At 38.2% G+C, this 16,346-nt stretch overlaps 1 pseudogene; it reads right to left on the bottom strand.

Moving 5' to 3' along the window:
- Positions 1-9,976: 9,976 nt before the first annotated feature.
- Positions 9,977-10,057, bottom strand: LOC118627466 (annotated as a pseudogene).
- Between the last annotated feature and the right edge of the window lie 6,289 nt (positions 10,058-16,346).

Here is a 16,346-nt window from a genome sequence, read left to right as displayed (position 1 = left end):
TCCGTTTTGATTAACTTAGAAGGTTGTGTAAATCAGGTTCTAGTTATTCTAGATTTTCTACCTACACTTTAAGATTCCAGGAGGATAAATGCTCTAACTTCAACCCACCCATATGGGACTAGGCTGATGCTAGTAACCTCACTGAAATGGAAGGAAAAGTGTCAATCACATTAGCCCACCTCCCTCCTTTGCTACAAAAGGCTTCAAAAATATGCCTGATGGCCCTGGCCAGTTTGGCTCAATGGTAGAGTATTGGCCTGTGGACCAATGAGTTGTGGGTTTGATTCTGGCCAAGGGGATGTACCCTGGTTGCAGTTCGCCCTGGCCCTGGTCAGGGTCGTGCAGGAGGCAACCAGTTGATGTGTCCCTCGCATGTCGATGTTTCTCTCTCTCTCTCCCTTTCTCTCCCTCTCTCTCCCTCCCACTCTATCTGAAGATAAATAGAAAAAATGTTCTTGGGTGAGGATTAAGACAGATAGATAGCCCTGGCCGGTTTGGCTCAGCGGTTAGAGCGTTGACCTGCGGTCCGGAGAGACCCCGGTTTGGTTCCCGCTAAGGGCATGTACCTCGGTTGCAGTTTGTCCCCGGCCCTGGTTGGTCGTGAGGGTGGCAGCCACTCGATGTGCCCCTTTCACATCGATGTTTCTCTCTCTCTCTCTCTTCCTCTCTCTCCCTCCCACTCTGTCTGTACAAAAAATGGAAAAATATCCTCGGGTGAGGATTTAAAAAAAAAAAAAATAGATAGATAGATAGATAGATAGATAGATAGATAGATAGATGCCTGATGGAAAGCTATCAGGGACATAGAAAGCAGCAATATGCTTTTGAAATGATGTAAATTGTTAAGTTTTTAGGATAGAATCATATTTCACTCCTCTAAAGCATGCTCTCTGGTTTTTATTTTTTTCTGCCATAGCAAAATAATGTATGTAACACCTAATTTCTTGTTCCCGTTGAAAATAGGAGCCAAACTTACAGAGTTGGTGACTATGTGACCTTGGGAAAAATTATATAACCTCTTTGTGCCTCGCTTTCCTTATCTGTAAAATAGAAATAATAATAACAGTACCTATGTCAAATATTCTTATAAACATTAAATAAATTAAGGCAGTAAAATATTTAGAAGAGTGTCTGGCCAGTAGTCTACGTTAACAAATGTTAACTATGTATAGTTAGAGGTAGCACGTCTTCTACACTATAGATTCTTCAGTTTTTCAAATTCATCATCCTGGTCAAATGATCCCGGGCTTACTCACATGAATACTGTTTTCTCAGGATGAGTGTCCCAGAGGCGTATTTCAGTTGAGGTAGAGCACAATGGGATTCTTGCCCTTCTTTGTTCTGGGTACTGCTTCATAGCTCTAGATTGTATTCATCTGAGGAGAAGTCAGTGACTCACCCTGATGATTTATAAGGTGCTTCTAAGCAAACGAACCCTTCACACCTTTTTACACAAACCATTGTGAAGCCATGTGTCTCTATTCTCTGCTTGTAGAATTGAGTTTCTGCAACTCAGTGCAGCGCTGACTCCTGACTGATACATTTCATCTGAAATGCATAGGAAAGAGGGGTTTTGGTTTGAGTGTCAGACAGACCTGTATATAAATCCCAGCTCTAGCACAACTTTCAAGACCTTAAAAAAGGTACTTCTCTTGTTTGATCTTCCGTTTTATTTTCTGTAAAATGGAGGAATCACATTCATATCAAAGGATGATTTAGAAAGACTAAGTGGCATAACGTATGCAAAGAGTCTAGCATGGTCAGGCATGCAATACGTTAGAGTTATTAGTAATATTAATACCCCACTAAAATGATTAAATAAGACAATAAAATATGTGGGGGGGAAATCTTTATATTGTTGGTTTTAATTCTAAAACCAACATTGTATTTAATCTAAAAGTAATTTTGAATTCGGATTCTGATAATCCATTATCTATGTCCCACACCCCAGCACTGTCATCTTTGATAATAATGTATTTTATATTTTCATTTACACTGTTAGTGAACATTTCAACCAGCACAGGACAAGGTAAGGAGGCATGCTAAACATTGATCAGCATCAATTCATTGGTCAGTGTTTCATGGGCAATGGCTGTTAGTCAACAATAAATTCAGCTATGTGCACAAACATATGAGTAAAATGGCACTAAGGTGTTTCTGAAATTCAGACACATGATGTCTAAAGCACTTCCTTCCTTGGTACAATCTATTAACACTGAGAAAGAGACTATTATAACATGACTTGTTACTAGAAAACTCATGCTACTTGAGTTTCCTCTTAAATGACCTACAAACCATATCTTAATCTGTTCTAGAAGTTCTCATACAATTGATGTCATGCTTGACAATCTGTACCACTGGATTTTATCTTTATTTCTAGTGATTGAGATAATATCTGTCACATACACTCAGATTTATGACATATTTTGTTCTCTTTGATTTCTCAAAGATTATCAGTTATGAGTCAAAAACACACTGGTAAGTCCTTTCAATATCCTAGATAATCATGTTCTGAGAGATACGCAACCACATAAAGAACAGAGAGGCTCTCCTGATAGCTCTCTGTTTTATTTGGCAGGTCTAGCCCAAGAACGTGGTATTTGTTCACTCTTAGTTAAGGGCTTATCTCCTCCTAACTGGGGAAAACTTTCTTCTTTCCCCAAATCCACAGTTTTGGAAGAGAGCCATAAAGGAGGACAGGGGAGCCTAGTGACTATTTCAAATAATGCTTCTTCAGGACCTACCATCGATTAACTTAGTAACTATGCATTGAGTCCTTAACATTTTTCAGACACTGTTCTAAGACATTGTCCATCTTCCCTATGTATTGGAAAATATAGGAAAACAGATGTGAAGTAAAAAATATAATAACATTATAAGAGGTAAGAAAGTAAAGGTACACACAAAAAACACAAAAGTGGAGCACCTAACTCTTTTCCGGGGGTGGGGGGCAAGAACAGGGAGCACTTCTCATAGGAGGAGAAGGTTGGATCTTCAAGGATATTGAAACAGTCAGTAGACCAAAAGGATGAGGGGAAGAACAATGGAAAAGGCTATTCCAGGAGGAAGAAAGAACACATGAAAAGAGTAGAGATATGAAAGACTATTGCTGACCACCCCCCCATATACTAATTTATTCCACAAATATTTATTGAGTTGATAATGCGGGCCAGGTTCTCTAGTGAACTTTGGGGATACAGAGAGGTGCGGGAAAAAGTCCTACTCTCATGAAACAGATTTTTAGTTAAGGAGACAGATATTAACACATTTTAAAAGGTAAATGTGCACTGGCCGGTTTGGCTCAGCTGTTAGAGCGTCGGCCTGCGGTCCTGAGAGACCCGGGTTCGGTTCCCGCTGGGGGCATGTACCTCGGTTGCAGTTTGTCCCCAGCCCTGGTCGGTTGTGTGGGTGGCAGCCACTCGATGTGTCCCTTTCACATTGATGTTTCTCTCTCTCTGTTCCTCTCTCTCCCTCCCGTTCTATCTGAATAAAAAAAAAAAATTTTTTTTTAAAAAGGTAAATGTGTTATAGGAACTGCTACAAGTTCTCCAAAGGATGAAAATATGAGCGTAATTAAGAGAAATCACCTTGGCCTATTTGTGAGGAAAGCATTTCGTGACTCTGAAAAATAACCATGCCAAAGCCCTATCGCAGAGGAAGCAGAGCTCCTAGGAGGAACTGAATAAAAGGCCTGTTTAACTGAAGAAATGATACTGGTGAGGCAGGCACAGGCAAGATTTCACAAGACATTTTACAGATGTTGCTCTTCCTTAAACCCAAAACGAATCCACCAAAAATTTTAAGCAGCGAGGTGATATGATCACAATTGAATTTTTGCAAGATCATTCTAATTACAGTGTGGAGGGAAGATCCTTAGAGTACAATAAAAAATCATGGGAGACAAGTTAGTAGGGGATTGCAGTAGTCCAGCCAAGACAAGATGATATGTTGTGTTGGGGGGGACTGTGGCGATGGAGATAAATGTGTGGATGTGGAGTTATTCAGGTACTGCATTTATAGATCTTGGTTATAGATCATATTAGAGAAGAAAGAAGGACAAAAGTAGAGAATAAATCCCTAGTTTTTGGCTTCTACAATAAGAAAGGTGGTAAAGTTGTTTTCTGAAACAAGAAACACCAGGGAAGTAGGTACTGGTTAAAGGACAGGCATAATTTTGGATGTGTTGATTTTTGGTTGTCTTTGTGACATCCAAGTGAATGTGAAGTAGACAGTTGAATATGACAGGACAGTCTGGAACTGAAAAGAGCCTAGGCTGGGAGGCATCCATAGGTCATACATATAGCACTTGAAGCCCTAGGATATGCTAGGGGGACTCTGTGACGTGAGACAAGAGGGTGGGGGGTAGGACGAATCTCTGAGGATCTCTGTTATTTAATGAGAGAATATAAAAAGAATAGGCATATAAAGGAGACTGAGGAAGAGAAATCAAAGAACTCGGAAGTGTATCAAGAGAATCTGGTGTCTAGGGAGGCTAAAGGGAGAGAATGATTAAAAAAGGATGTGGTCCACAGTAGTAAACCCTACTGAGAGAGGGAGTAAAATAAGAAAGAAAAAAAAGTATTCATTTTATTTAGAAATGTGGATATTACTGGTAAGCTTGAAAAGATTATTTTCTTTGGAGGGATTGCCCAGTAGACAGTTTTCAGTAAATAAAGAGTAAAGGGGAGGTTTTTAAGTTTGAAGGCAGTAAGAACAGACAAGAAACCCAGTTACCAAGAGGACGGCTGAGAGAGAATAGGGAAGGAAGCCTGAGGGATCCTTGATGGTGTCTGCCTACACGGGCAGCAGCTGTGTGGTCCACAGCACTGGTGGAAGGATTCGTCTTAGGAAAAAACACCGTCTCCCTTACACGAGAGAATGAGGGTACAGTATAAGGGGGTTTGTGAGTTCAGTAGAGGGACGTTGAAAGGATTCCTTTCTTCTGATACCTTTTATTTTCTTTTAAGAAAAGAATATTGGCCCTTTCTTACTCACCATTTCTTTTACTCAAGGGGAACATTGGCTTAAAATCAAGTTAAAACAGTTTCAGAGAATACTAAAGGAACTCAACCATCCAATTGTTGGATAAAAATGAAAGTGTTGAGCCTGAAGAAACAATAACTTGAAGAAGGGAAAGGGTAACAAGCTTTGACTACATAAATAATTATAATGTAAAAAACAGTCTGTTCTAAATTACACCCTGGGTGGTACCCAGGCCAGTGGAAGGTATGGAAAGACAAACGAAATTTTTAAACTGTTCTTGTTGCCCAAAGACGAAATAATGTGAGGATGTGGTAAATCCTCAGATACTAGAAGTGGTTTTTCAAAGGGACTTTTAATTGTTGGGGCTAATGCAGAGGGGGAAAGTCAAGCATGAGACAGGAGGCTGAGTGTTGGGAGTTTATATTTCTTTGACAATTTTTCTTCTCTTTACATCATGAAAACTATTTGTCCTCCCCTTTTTTCTGCATGTTCGTTGTCCCTGAGAAGATAGAAAACTGGGAAGATAGGAAAGAAAGAGAAGATAGAAAGGAATAATGAATAGACTAGAGTTTCCTGTGAATGTTACTTCTGCATTATGAGACCAATCTATGAGGCTCCTCTGTCCTCTGTCCTTTCTTGATTTTTTTTGCATGTGTATGTGTGTTTTGTTTGACTTGATTTTCTTCAGAGCTTTGAATGTCCTCGGCAATTTTTCACCTAGCGTATTCTCATTGTTTTCTTATTAAGCATATACTCATGTTCATCAATGGGCCTTGACTCTTCTCTCATGGTCCCAAACTTTTGTATTCATTCTGGAAGAGTTCCTCTTCTTTGATTTGTATACCTATTGGTCACAACTTGAGCACTTCAGAGAGCATTCGTGTACAGTCACATGAGTTTTTCTCATTTCCTTTCTAAAATCTATGGAAAATGTCCATCTGTACAGCACTTTATAGATTTTATAATATCCATTCATAGGCATCACTGCATTCGATTATCACCAAGACTCCTCAAGATGCAAGTTATGTGCCGCCAGCTCCAGCAGCGTGACCACCGCTGTGGTCACTATCACAACCACCTCCATCAGCTCTGCTTTAAAGGTAGAGGGCCAGAGAAGACTAGGGAAGGGCCTCCGTCACTGCACTGGACAGCTGAACAGCAGAGACCCAAACTGACATATGCCTGACCCGAACGGCTAGGATTTTCTGTATGTGAAGCTGCTGCCCCAGGACTTGTTTTCTCTGCTGTTGTAAATTAGGAGTTGGCATGATCACTTTCTCCAAAACTGCCTGCTATTTCCTCTTCAACAACAAGTTCTTTTTCTTTGGTTCTAATTATATGGAATTGCAGTTCCCTTAGTTACTACCTCATTTATAAAGAATGTTTATTAAACGATTGAATGAACTTCCTGAGACCTCCCCCTTTACCCAATTCTCTTGAATATTAATATTTCTTAAGTAGTGTGAGCCATTTCTTCTAAGTCAAATGATTCTTCCCCTGAACTCTCCATGTCCAAATTGCCCCTTCAGAGGCATAAAAATACTCACCTTGAATGTGTATCTAACTGTTCATTCTGTTGGTCAGCCAGTCAATCAAAAACTACTGAGTGCCTGACGTGTTCCAAGCACTGTCTAGGCTCTTAGGATAGATTGCTGAAAAATAAAACAAATACATGCATCATTTAAATAGACATCAATGAAATAATTGCAAAAATAAATGTAAGTCAAGTGTGTAATTATTTGTCTTTGCTTTTTTTCCTTTTGTTAGCTCTTTTCTTTTGCCCTTTTTTAGGTATTTTGCAATTAATATGACAAACATACCCTAGAAACACGGGTGTTTAACATGCTACAACTTTTCCACAATGCACCTTGAGCTCTTAGAAACCACCTTGCCTATTTCACAGGCACATTGAACATTAGAGTTAGCAGGGAACTTTGAAATTAGCCAATCAAGCATTTCTCCAACTCAAATGTGCACACAGATCAACTGGGAATATTATTAAAATGCAACTTCTAAATCAGTAGGTCTTGGGGGAGACCTGACCTTCAGCTTTTTTAGCAAGCTCCCAGATAGATGCTTCTGATGCTGCTGGTACATAAACGACACTTTGAATTGACACATCTAATCCACAGGTTTATAACTAGGAGTATCCACCAGAATACTTGCTTTTGCAAAATACAGATTCTGAATCAGACTTCAGCAGGGACTGGTACATAAGAAATTTGAAAAGGCAGTTTTAGACTTCCATTTCCAGTTAATATGAAATAACAGAAACTAGGTTTACCATTCTGCCTGAAATAACCAAAAGAGTAAAACCTGATAAAATATGATACAGTGGTTTTCATTCAAGACACTTGACCAGAAATTCAACCGGTATGCCTCAAGAATGTTTAAAACATGCAGTACCTGACTATTTAATAAGGGACACTGAACTCTTTTCCCTTAGATTATCAAATTAAAAACAAAACGACAACAGCCAACACAACAATAGCCATCCAGTGTGAATGAATCAAAATTATGCCCATTTTTGTCAAATCAGCAAAACTATATATTTTGGTGTGCCTCAGAATTTTCATAATTAGTTTTTGTGTGCATGAGATAAAAAAAGGTTGAAAATCTCTGCATTAGATGTTACGCAACCAAGGGGAGTGATCTCTGTCATGTGATGTTAGCCCAACAGGTGTCTTTGAGAGAATTTCTAAGCCATGGCATAGGAAGCAATAGCCCATGCAGAGCCCAGATGACTCCCTGAGTTGAAGAGACAGAGCTAAGAGTCAGGGGAGAACAAGATGGTTCGAGTTCTCAGGATAGAGTACCAGAAAATTGGGAGCCTCACACTTCATAGGGAGAACTATGGATGTCTGAAGAAAGATCCCCTCAAGTGAACGGCAGAATATTAATCAGCATATACCTATAAGAAAATTACCCAAGGCAAGAGTAGGAATGCCTGGAACACACAAGAGATTACAGTCTCCTGTGCTCACATAGAGCTGGAAAGAGCGTCTGTAACTATAAGCCAGACTGGAAAATGTTATGATTCATGAGGCATTAGTTAGAATACTCAGGAAGGACTGCTTCTGGTAAGGAATAATTAGCTTAGACTGAGAACTACTGTAGTCTCATCAAATACATTTTAAAAGCCAAGACCCAAAGGATCTAACTGTTTCCAAGTAACCTGAGTCAAGAATATTTATAGGAATACAAATTATCCAGCACCAAACAAGGTACAATTAAAAATGTATGGGCTTCCATCAACAAATCTTCAAACAACAAATGCTGGCCAGGATGTGGAGAAAAGGGGACTCTAGTACACTGCTGCTGGGAATGCAGACTGGTGCAGCCACTATGGAAAACAATATGGTGTTTCCTCAAAAAATTAAAAATAAAATTGCCATTTGAACCAGTGATTCCACTTCTAGGAATATATCCTAAGAAGTCTGAAACACCAGTCAGTAAGAATATATGCACCTTTATGTTCATAGCAGTGCTATTTACAGTAGCTAAGATCTGGAAACAGCCGAAGTGTCCACCAGTAGACAAATGGATAAAAAAGCTGTGGTACATATACACAATGGAACACTTTGCAGCTGTAAGAAAGAAAGATCTCTTATCCTTTGAGACAACATGGAGGGACCTGAAGAGTATTATGGTGAACAAAATAAACCAGTGAGAGAAAGACAAATATCACATGATCTCATTTATTTGTGTAATATCATGAACAAAATAAGCTGTCAATCAAAACAGATCCAGAAACATGGAAGTAGGGAAAAGACTGACAAACCACAGAGGGAAGGGGGAGGTGAGGGGTGAGAAGAGATAAACCAAAGGACTGCTATGCATATATGCATAACCAATGGACACAGACAATTGTTTAGGGAAAGCAGGAAGGGGGTGGGAGCAGGAAGGAAGGGGTCAATGGGGGAAAAAAGTGGGGACATCTGTAATACTTTTAACAATAAAGATTTTTTTTTTTTTAATGTATGGGCTCTAAGGAAAATTTACCAGGTGTGGAAAGAGAATACAGCTCATGCTGAGGAGAAAAAGACAATATTACAAAACTGACTTTGAACTGACAGAAATTCTAAAATTAGAAGCTAGGAATACAGTTGAAGTTGTATTTTCATATGTTCAAAATGTTAAGTAGAGATAAGAAAGATATGAAAATCAATAAATGGAATTAATAGCAGATTAAATATTAAAGAAGAAAAGATTGGTGAAGTTAAAGACACAGTGATAGAAAGTATTCAAAATAAAACAGAGAGGACAGTTTTTTAAAAAAGAAATGAACCAATTATTATAGTGCTTTGGGACAACTTCAAGGAGGTTAATAATGTGTAATTAGGAGTCCCTGAGGAAGGGGGAAGTGTTTATTAAAATTTTTTTTACATAATTGCTGGAGCCCTGGCCAGTGTAGCTCAGTTGGTTGGGCTTTATCCCATGCACCAAAAGATTGCTGGTTTGATTCCCAGTCAGGATACATACCCAGGTTGCAGGCTTGATCCCCAGTAGGAGGGTACAGGAGGCAGCTAGTAGATGTTTCTCTCTCTCTCTCTCTCTCTCTCTCTCTCTCTCTCTTTCTCTCTTTCTTCTTCTCTCTCTAAAACCAATAGAAACATATTTTAAAAATAAAATAAAATGCTGGAAAATTTCTAAATTTGATGAAAACTATAATTCCATAAATTTAAGATGCTTAATAAAGCCCAAGAACAAGAAACTTAAAGAAAAGTACATCAAAGCACACCGTACTCAAATTGATTAAACCCAGTGATTTAAAAAAAAAAAAAAATCTTAAAAGCAGCCAAGGGTGGGTAGGGCAGGGAATCATGATGTGCAGAAGAACAAAGATAAACACATCAACAGATTTCTTGTCAGAAATAATAGAAGCAAGAAGACCATGAAACAACATGTTTAGTGAAAGAAAAAACTGTGAGCTAAGAATTCCCTACCAAGTAAAAATACTGTCCAAAAAGGAAGATGTCATTCTTTGTTATGGCTGAGTAACATTTCATTTTATATATGTACCACAACTTCTCTAGTAACAAACTATAGAAATGATCCCTGAAAGTATAGTCTTTGTACCACAACTTCTAACCACTCGTCTGTTGATGGGCACTTGGGTTGCTGCCATACGTGGCTGTTGTAAATAATGTTGTAATAAATACAGGGGTCCATATCTCCTTTCAAATTAGTTTTTTGGGTTTCCTTAGATGTATATACCAGAAATGGAATTGCTGGGTCACAGGCAGTTTTATTTTTAATGTTTTGAGGGACTTTCGTACTGGTTTTCCTAGTGGCTGTTCCAGTTTGCATTCTCAATGAGAGTGCTTTAGGGCTCCCGTTTCTCCATGTTTGCCAACACTTGTTGTGTGGTGATTGATTGATGATAGCTATTCTGACAGATATAAGGTGATAGCTCATTGTGGTTTTTAGTTTGCATTTCTCTGTGATTAGTGACAGCATGGAGGGACCTAGAGGGTATTATGTTAAGTAGAATAAGCAGACAGAGAAAGACAAGTGCCATATGATTTCACTTTTATTCAGAATCTAAAGAACAAAATAAATGAACAAACAAAACAAAAACGGACTCATAGATACAAAAACCAAACCGATGGTTGCCAGATGAGAGGGTTGGGGGTTTGGCCAAAAAGGTGAGGGGATTAAGAAGTACAAATTGATAATTACAAAATAGTCATGGAGCTGTAAAGTACAGCATGGGAAATATAGTCAATGATATTGTAATAACTAAGTATGGTACCAGGTGGGTACTTGAAGTATCAGAGGGAAAGAGAACACTTTGTGAAGTATATGATTGTCTAACCACTATGCTATACAACTGAAAATAATATAATATAATGCTGAATGTCAACTTAATTGAAAATTTTAAAAATTAAAAACTCAATATATTTTTAAAATGAAGAAGAGCCCTGGCCGGTTTGGCTCAGCGGTTGGAGCGTCGGCCTGCGGTACAGAGAGACCCGGGTTCGGTTCCCGCTAAGGGCGCGTACCTCGGTTGCAGTTTGTCCCCGGCCCTGGTTGGTCGTGCGGGTGGCAGCCACTCGATGTGTCCCTTCACATCGATGTTTCTCTCTCTCTCTTCTTCTCTCTCCCTCCCGCTCTATCTGAACAAAAAATGGAAAAATGTCCTCGGTTGAGGATTAAAAAAAATGAAGAAGAAATAAAGGCTTTCTCAGACATACAAAAGGTGAAAGAATGCATGGCCAATAGACTCACAGCACAAGACATGTTAAACGATGTCCTCAAGCTAAAGGAAAAGGGAATCAGATGGAAACTTAGATCTACATCAAGAAATAAAAGGTACCAAAAATGGTAACTATACCATTAAATATATACTTTTTCCTTATTAATAAATCTCTTTAGAAGATAATTAACTTCTTAAGCAAAAGTAAAAATAATTTAGCATGGAGTTTATGAGATATATAAAATTAAAATAAACGACAACTATAGTACAAACACGAAGAGAGCTATGTAGGGCTTTTTATTATATGTGGGTATAAAAAAGAACATCATCAGAACAATTAGGCCAAAACCAATGTTATCATTTTGGCAGCAAACCTTTGATACTTAGTCAGCTTAAAGCTAACAACTTTTTACATGATTTCAGCATCTTTATTTTTCCAGAAGTACATTTTGTTACTAATATAATGTGAATACATAAGGGTGCTACATCGCTCAAAGTTTTATATTCAATGGATAATAATAACAGCAACTTAAATTGATTGAAGCTTGGGTACCTTGACCAATAAAATCAATTATGAGCCCTGGTCGGTTTGGCTCAGCAGTTAGAGCATCAGCCTGCAGACCAACGAGTCACGGGTTCAATTCCAGTCAAGGGTGCGTACCTCAGTTATGGTTCAGTCCCTGGCCCCGGTTGGGATCGTGCCAGAGACAGCCAATTGATGTTTCTCTCTCTCTCTCTCTCCCTCCCTCCCTCCATTCCTACCACTCTATCTGAAGATAAATAGAAAAATATCCTCAGGTGAGGATTAAAGAAAAATCAATTACAAGGCACGGGGGGCGGGGGGGGGGGGGATAAAATGTATTGAAGCTTGCTTTACACCTAGTTGAGAGAACTAGGAGGCAAACTAGTGAAGAACAGAGACAGGGCACAAACTCGGTGGTTCAGACCTGGAGTCTGCAAACTTAACTGCTACACACACTGCCCTCTCTTTTGTTTGATCTTTTGTTTGGCTTTCTGGGAATTTCTTCTTGTTAAAGTCTTCTAAGTTAAAAATATTATGACCTCACTAGACACATCTAACATTGGAGGTCTTGATTGTTTCCTTCAAAATATTATTTGGGGTATATTCTAAAACACAGGTTAATTATATGTCTAGTATATCTTACTGAGTTTTTTGGTGCCCTGTTAAATTCTGCACCTTAGTGTGTATATGTATGTATATGTGTACACACACACACACACACACACAGAGTTAATGGGGGCAGGACACAGGTGAGATAATCTTTCATTGACGCAGTGAGGAAAGTCCCATCCTAGCAGAAAACCGAGGGTGTTACGAAATCACAGAGAGAAGCTTTCATTAGGTCTCCTTAAGGAGCTGGAAGAGACGTGGCAAGTATTCTGGGAAAAGCCGGTAAGAATTCTGCAGTCATTTCACAATTTAGTTCTGTCTTTTAAGATTTGATTTAAATCATGCACATCTGTGCTTGGTAAACATGTACACGCGTGTGCAGATCATACACCTTCTAACAGAAGGAGTCAACAAACAGAAAGTACTTAATAAATACTTGATAAATCAACAAAAATTTACATACATGTATATGCATTTAGCCCATGAGAAACTGTTTTAACTTTTAATTTGTGGCCTGTATTACTGTCTACATTCTTTGGAACACTTGCAGCTGCCTGGCTTGGACCAGAGAGTGGAGGTTTCTCACCGATCTGGCTTACCGATTTTTCACCAGCGCGCCTGGGGCTGTATTAGCTTTCAAGGGCTATTGCAACAGATGACCACAAATTTGGTGGCTTAGCACAACAGGAATGTAGTCCTTCAATGTCTGCACGCCAAATTCTAAAGTCAAGTAGTTGGCAGGGCTGTGCTCTCTCCGAAGACTCTAAGGAAGAACCCTTCTCTCTTCTTCCAGCTTTGGGTCATTCCCGAAGTTCCTTGGCTTGTGGAAGAGGAACTAAATCTCTGCCTCCATCTTCACATGGTCTTCTCTGAGTCTGTGTCATTTCTCCTGCCTCTTTTAAGGACATCTGTCTTTGGATTTAGATCCCACCCTTATAATCCAGATGATCTCATTTCAAGATCCTGAATCATATCTGCAAAGACTCTTTTTCAAATAAAGTCAAATTCACAGATCCTGGGGCCTAGAAGGCGGGCACATCTTTGCGGGGGTGGGGTGCAATGGAACCCGCTACAGAGAGTGAGGCACTGGGCTCAGGGGCCAAATTTTCAGGGGATGCCAAACACAGAGTAATATAAATAAATAAAAATTAATGATAATGCAGTAAAAAATTACTGATAACAGACAATAATGGAAATAAACACTTTTTAATAAAATAGTCCCAAAAATAAAAATACACACAGTCCATAATTAACAAAATATAAACATTTAAATAAAGACAGGATCACTATACTGATTTTTTTCCTTTTTCTTTCTGGTTCCCAGCATGGCGCAGCCTGGCGCAGCATAGCACTCATTTCCAGCAACAGCCCAAGCCTCTGATCCCCAGCGAGGTTGAGGTACACCAAATCCCCCACTTCCCCTGTCACAATTGAGATCACCCTTCCCAGAAACATTCCTCCAGGAGACCAGGACAACGTGCAAGGTGTCAGGCTTCCAAAGCAGGTTTATTTGTCTTATGAATTGTGCAAACAACCCCTGAGAAGCTGACGAAAATGGAAGCTCATGCTGCCAGATCCAGGAACCCTTCACATGAGAACAGGAGGCTGCCAGAAAGTGTTATTAATACACACACTCACCCTCTCACCATGGCTTAAGGGGCAAGAGGGCAAACTGAAGGACAACTCTGGAAGGTGAAACTATAAGGGAGAAGTGGCTGAGCCCCACGGCCAAGCACAGCACGGGCACATGGAAGGCACTCAGTCTGTGTAGGAATGACTGCTTGATGCGTGGTGGGTGGATGGAGTTTGGGAACAGGAATAAAACAAAGTCACTGCCTCCTCACTCCACTAAGAAAGAAAAAATGCTATTTATATTTGATTGTATATGCTATCACCTAAAGTTACATTAATACTATTAGTTGATTGCTTAAGGCTAAATAATCAGTATGAAATAATAACCACTAAGGAAGTATAAAAATATGGTCACGTTTACAGTGGTGTAGAAAATACACAGGAATAAATTTAAGAGGAAACAGGCATAAAATATTTTTTAAAACGTGGAGACTTTATTTAAGGGCATAAAGGAAGATTTATCTTCCTAGTTGGAAAGACTCACGAATATAATAATATAAATGTACCTCAAATTTTCATATGAACTGAAATGTAATTTCAAAGAAGATTCAATGGTAGTTTGGGGGAGAAATTAAGCAAAGTGATTTTAAAATTCACCTGAAAAGTCAAAGCAGTGAAAATAGCGGAAGAATTTTTGAAAGAAAAAATTAAGGACAACATAAACTTCCAGGTAATTCAAATTATTATAAAACTATAATAATTAAGACAAGGAACAGTGTTACAAAATAAGAACATGCACATATGTGACAGAAAGCATAGAAATTGAACTTCCTTTATATAAACTTTTAATATATAATAGAGACTTTATATCAAATTATTTTGAAAAGAAATCTTGATTAATACTGTTCAAACCTGAAGCCATCTATTAATTATTAGGTAAACAGGTTTCAATGTCATATTATATACAAATTAAATACAAATTAGTTAATTTTAAATTTAAATTAAATTAGCTAAAGGTAGAAATTAATTATAATACATTATAGAAGATGATCTTATCTCAAGGTGGAGACAGATTTTCTAAACATAAATACAAGGAAAGAGGCTATAAAGAACAAAATTGATCAATTTTTCTTTATAAACTTTAAACTTTGCATGGTAAAACTCACCATAAGCAAAAGTAAAAGAAACAATGAACATAGAAACTATATGCCACGTATATGAAAGGCAAAGGATACAGTAACTTATAGAAAGAATTTCCAAAGATCAATAGGGTCAATTTTGAATCTCAAAATCAATAAGAAAATAAAAAAATGAATGACGTTCACAGAAAGTTCATTTTAAAAAGAAATCAAAATGTCCAATTACTATGTAAAAATATTAGCCTTACAAGTAACAACAGAAATGCAAATTAAAATAAAAATGATATACTATTTCTCAAAATGACAAAATTCTTTTAAAAGTTCAAACCCAATCTTGACACTCAGGTCAAATTAGCACTCACATTCTCTCACAGACTCCTGGCAGCACAATCAATCAATACAACTCTTCTGGGAAGGATTTGGCTACTACATGTCAAAAGCCTAAAAATAATTCTAATCTTTTAATTATCTTACTTCATTTTTAAGTAGAATTTACTAAGAAAATGATTTAAATATACACATAAGTTCACAGGTGAGATATTCATTACAATATTATTTATATTGGCAAAAAAGTCAAACAGTCTCAATGTCCAACAACATGAAAACATACTATAGGAAAAATAATAGTTAATACGAATACATTAATATTACATTTTTCTGCCAGGGGAGAGGGGCAGGGGCTGGGCAGATGTAGGTAAAGGGGGGTGGAATGGGAGACATCTGTAATAGCGTCATCAATTATATCTATATCTATATCATCTATATCTATCTATAAATAGATATAGACATAGCTATATGTTGTTCTGAGGGGTAAGCTTTTGATTGGCTTCTGTTTTATACTTTTCATGTTATTCAGATTTTCTGATTAGAATATATTATTTTATAATCTGAAGAAAAGAAGAATAAAAACTATGTTTAAAAGTATTGATCACCAACTCATAGGATGTCAGCACTTGAAAGAGCATTAGCAAGAAGAACCTGATTCGATTTCCTCGTTTTTCAGGAAAAGAAATCAAGGGCCCAGAAAGTGGGGTGATTGGAAAGGCCAGGTGTTATATGCAAGCACAGTAGATGCTTCTCTCGAAGCCCAGCTGACTTCACATGACCCCAGGCAGCCGTGGAATAGAAGACCAATGGCAATTTGCCACTCATCTCAAGCTCTGGCCATTCCTGCTTGATGACTTAAACCAGGTGTGTAGAATATGACTGAGAACTCAGTCTTGCTGCCCAAGAGAACAGCCCTCACCTACCCAGATTCTTTAGCAGATTCGGAGTGTCATTTCACTGAAAGACTCCACGCATATATATATTTTTTCCTTTA

The sequence above is a fragment of the Molossus molossus genome, unplaced genomic scaffold, assembly GCF_014108415.1.
Source record: "Molossus molossus isolate mMolMol1 unplaced genomic scaffold, mMolMol1.p scaffold_m16_p_12, whole genome shotgun sequence".
Taxonomy (NCBI): domain Eukaryota; kingdom Metazoa; phylum Chordata; class Mammalia; order Chiroptera; family Molossidae; genus Molossus; species Molossus molossus.
Note: the sequence above shows the minus strand (reverse complement) of the source record. Positions and strands in the feature narration are given on the sequence as shown.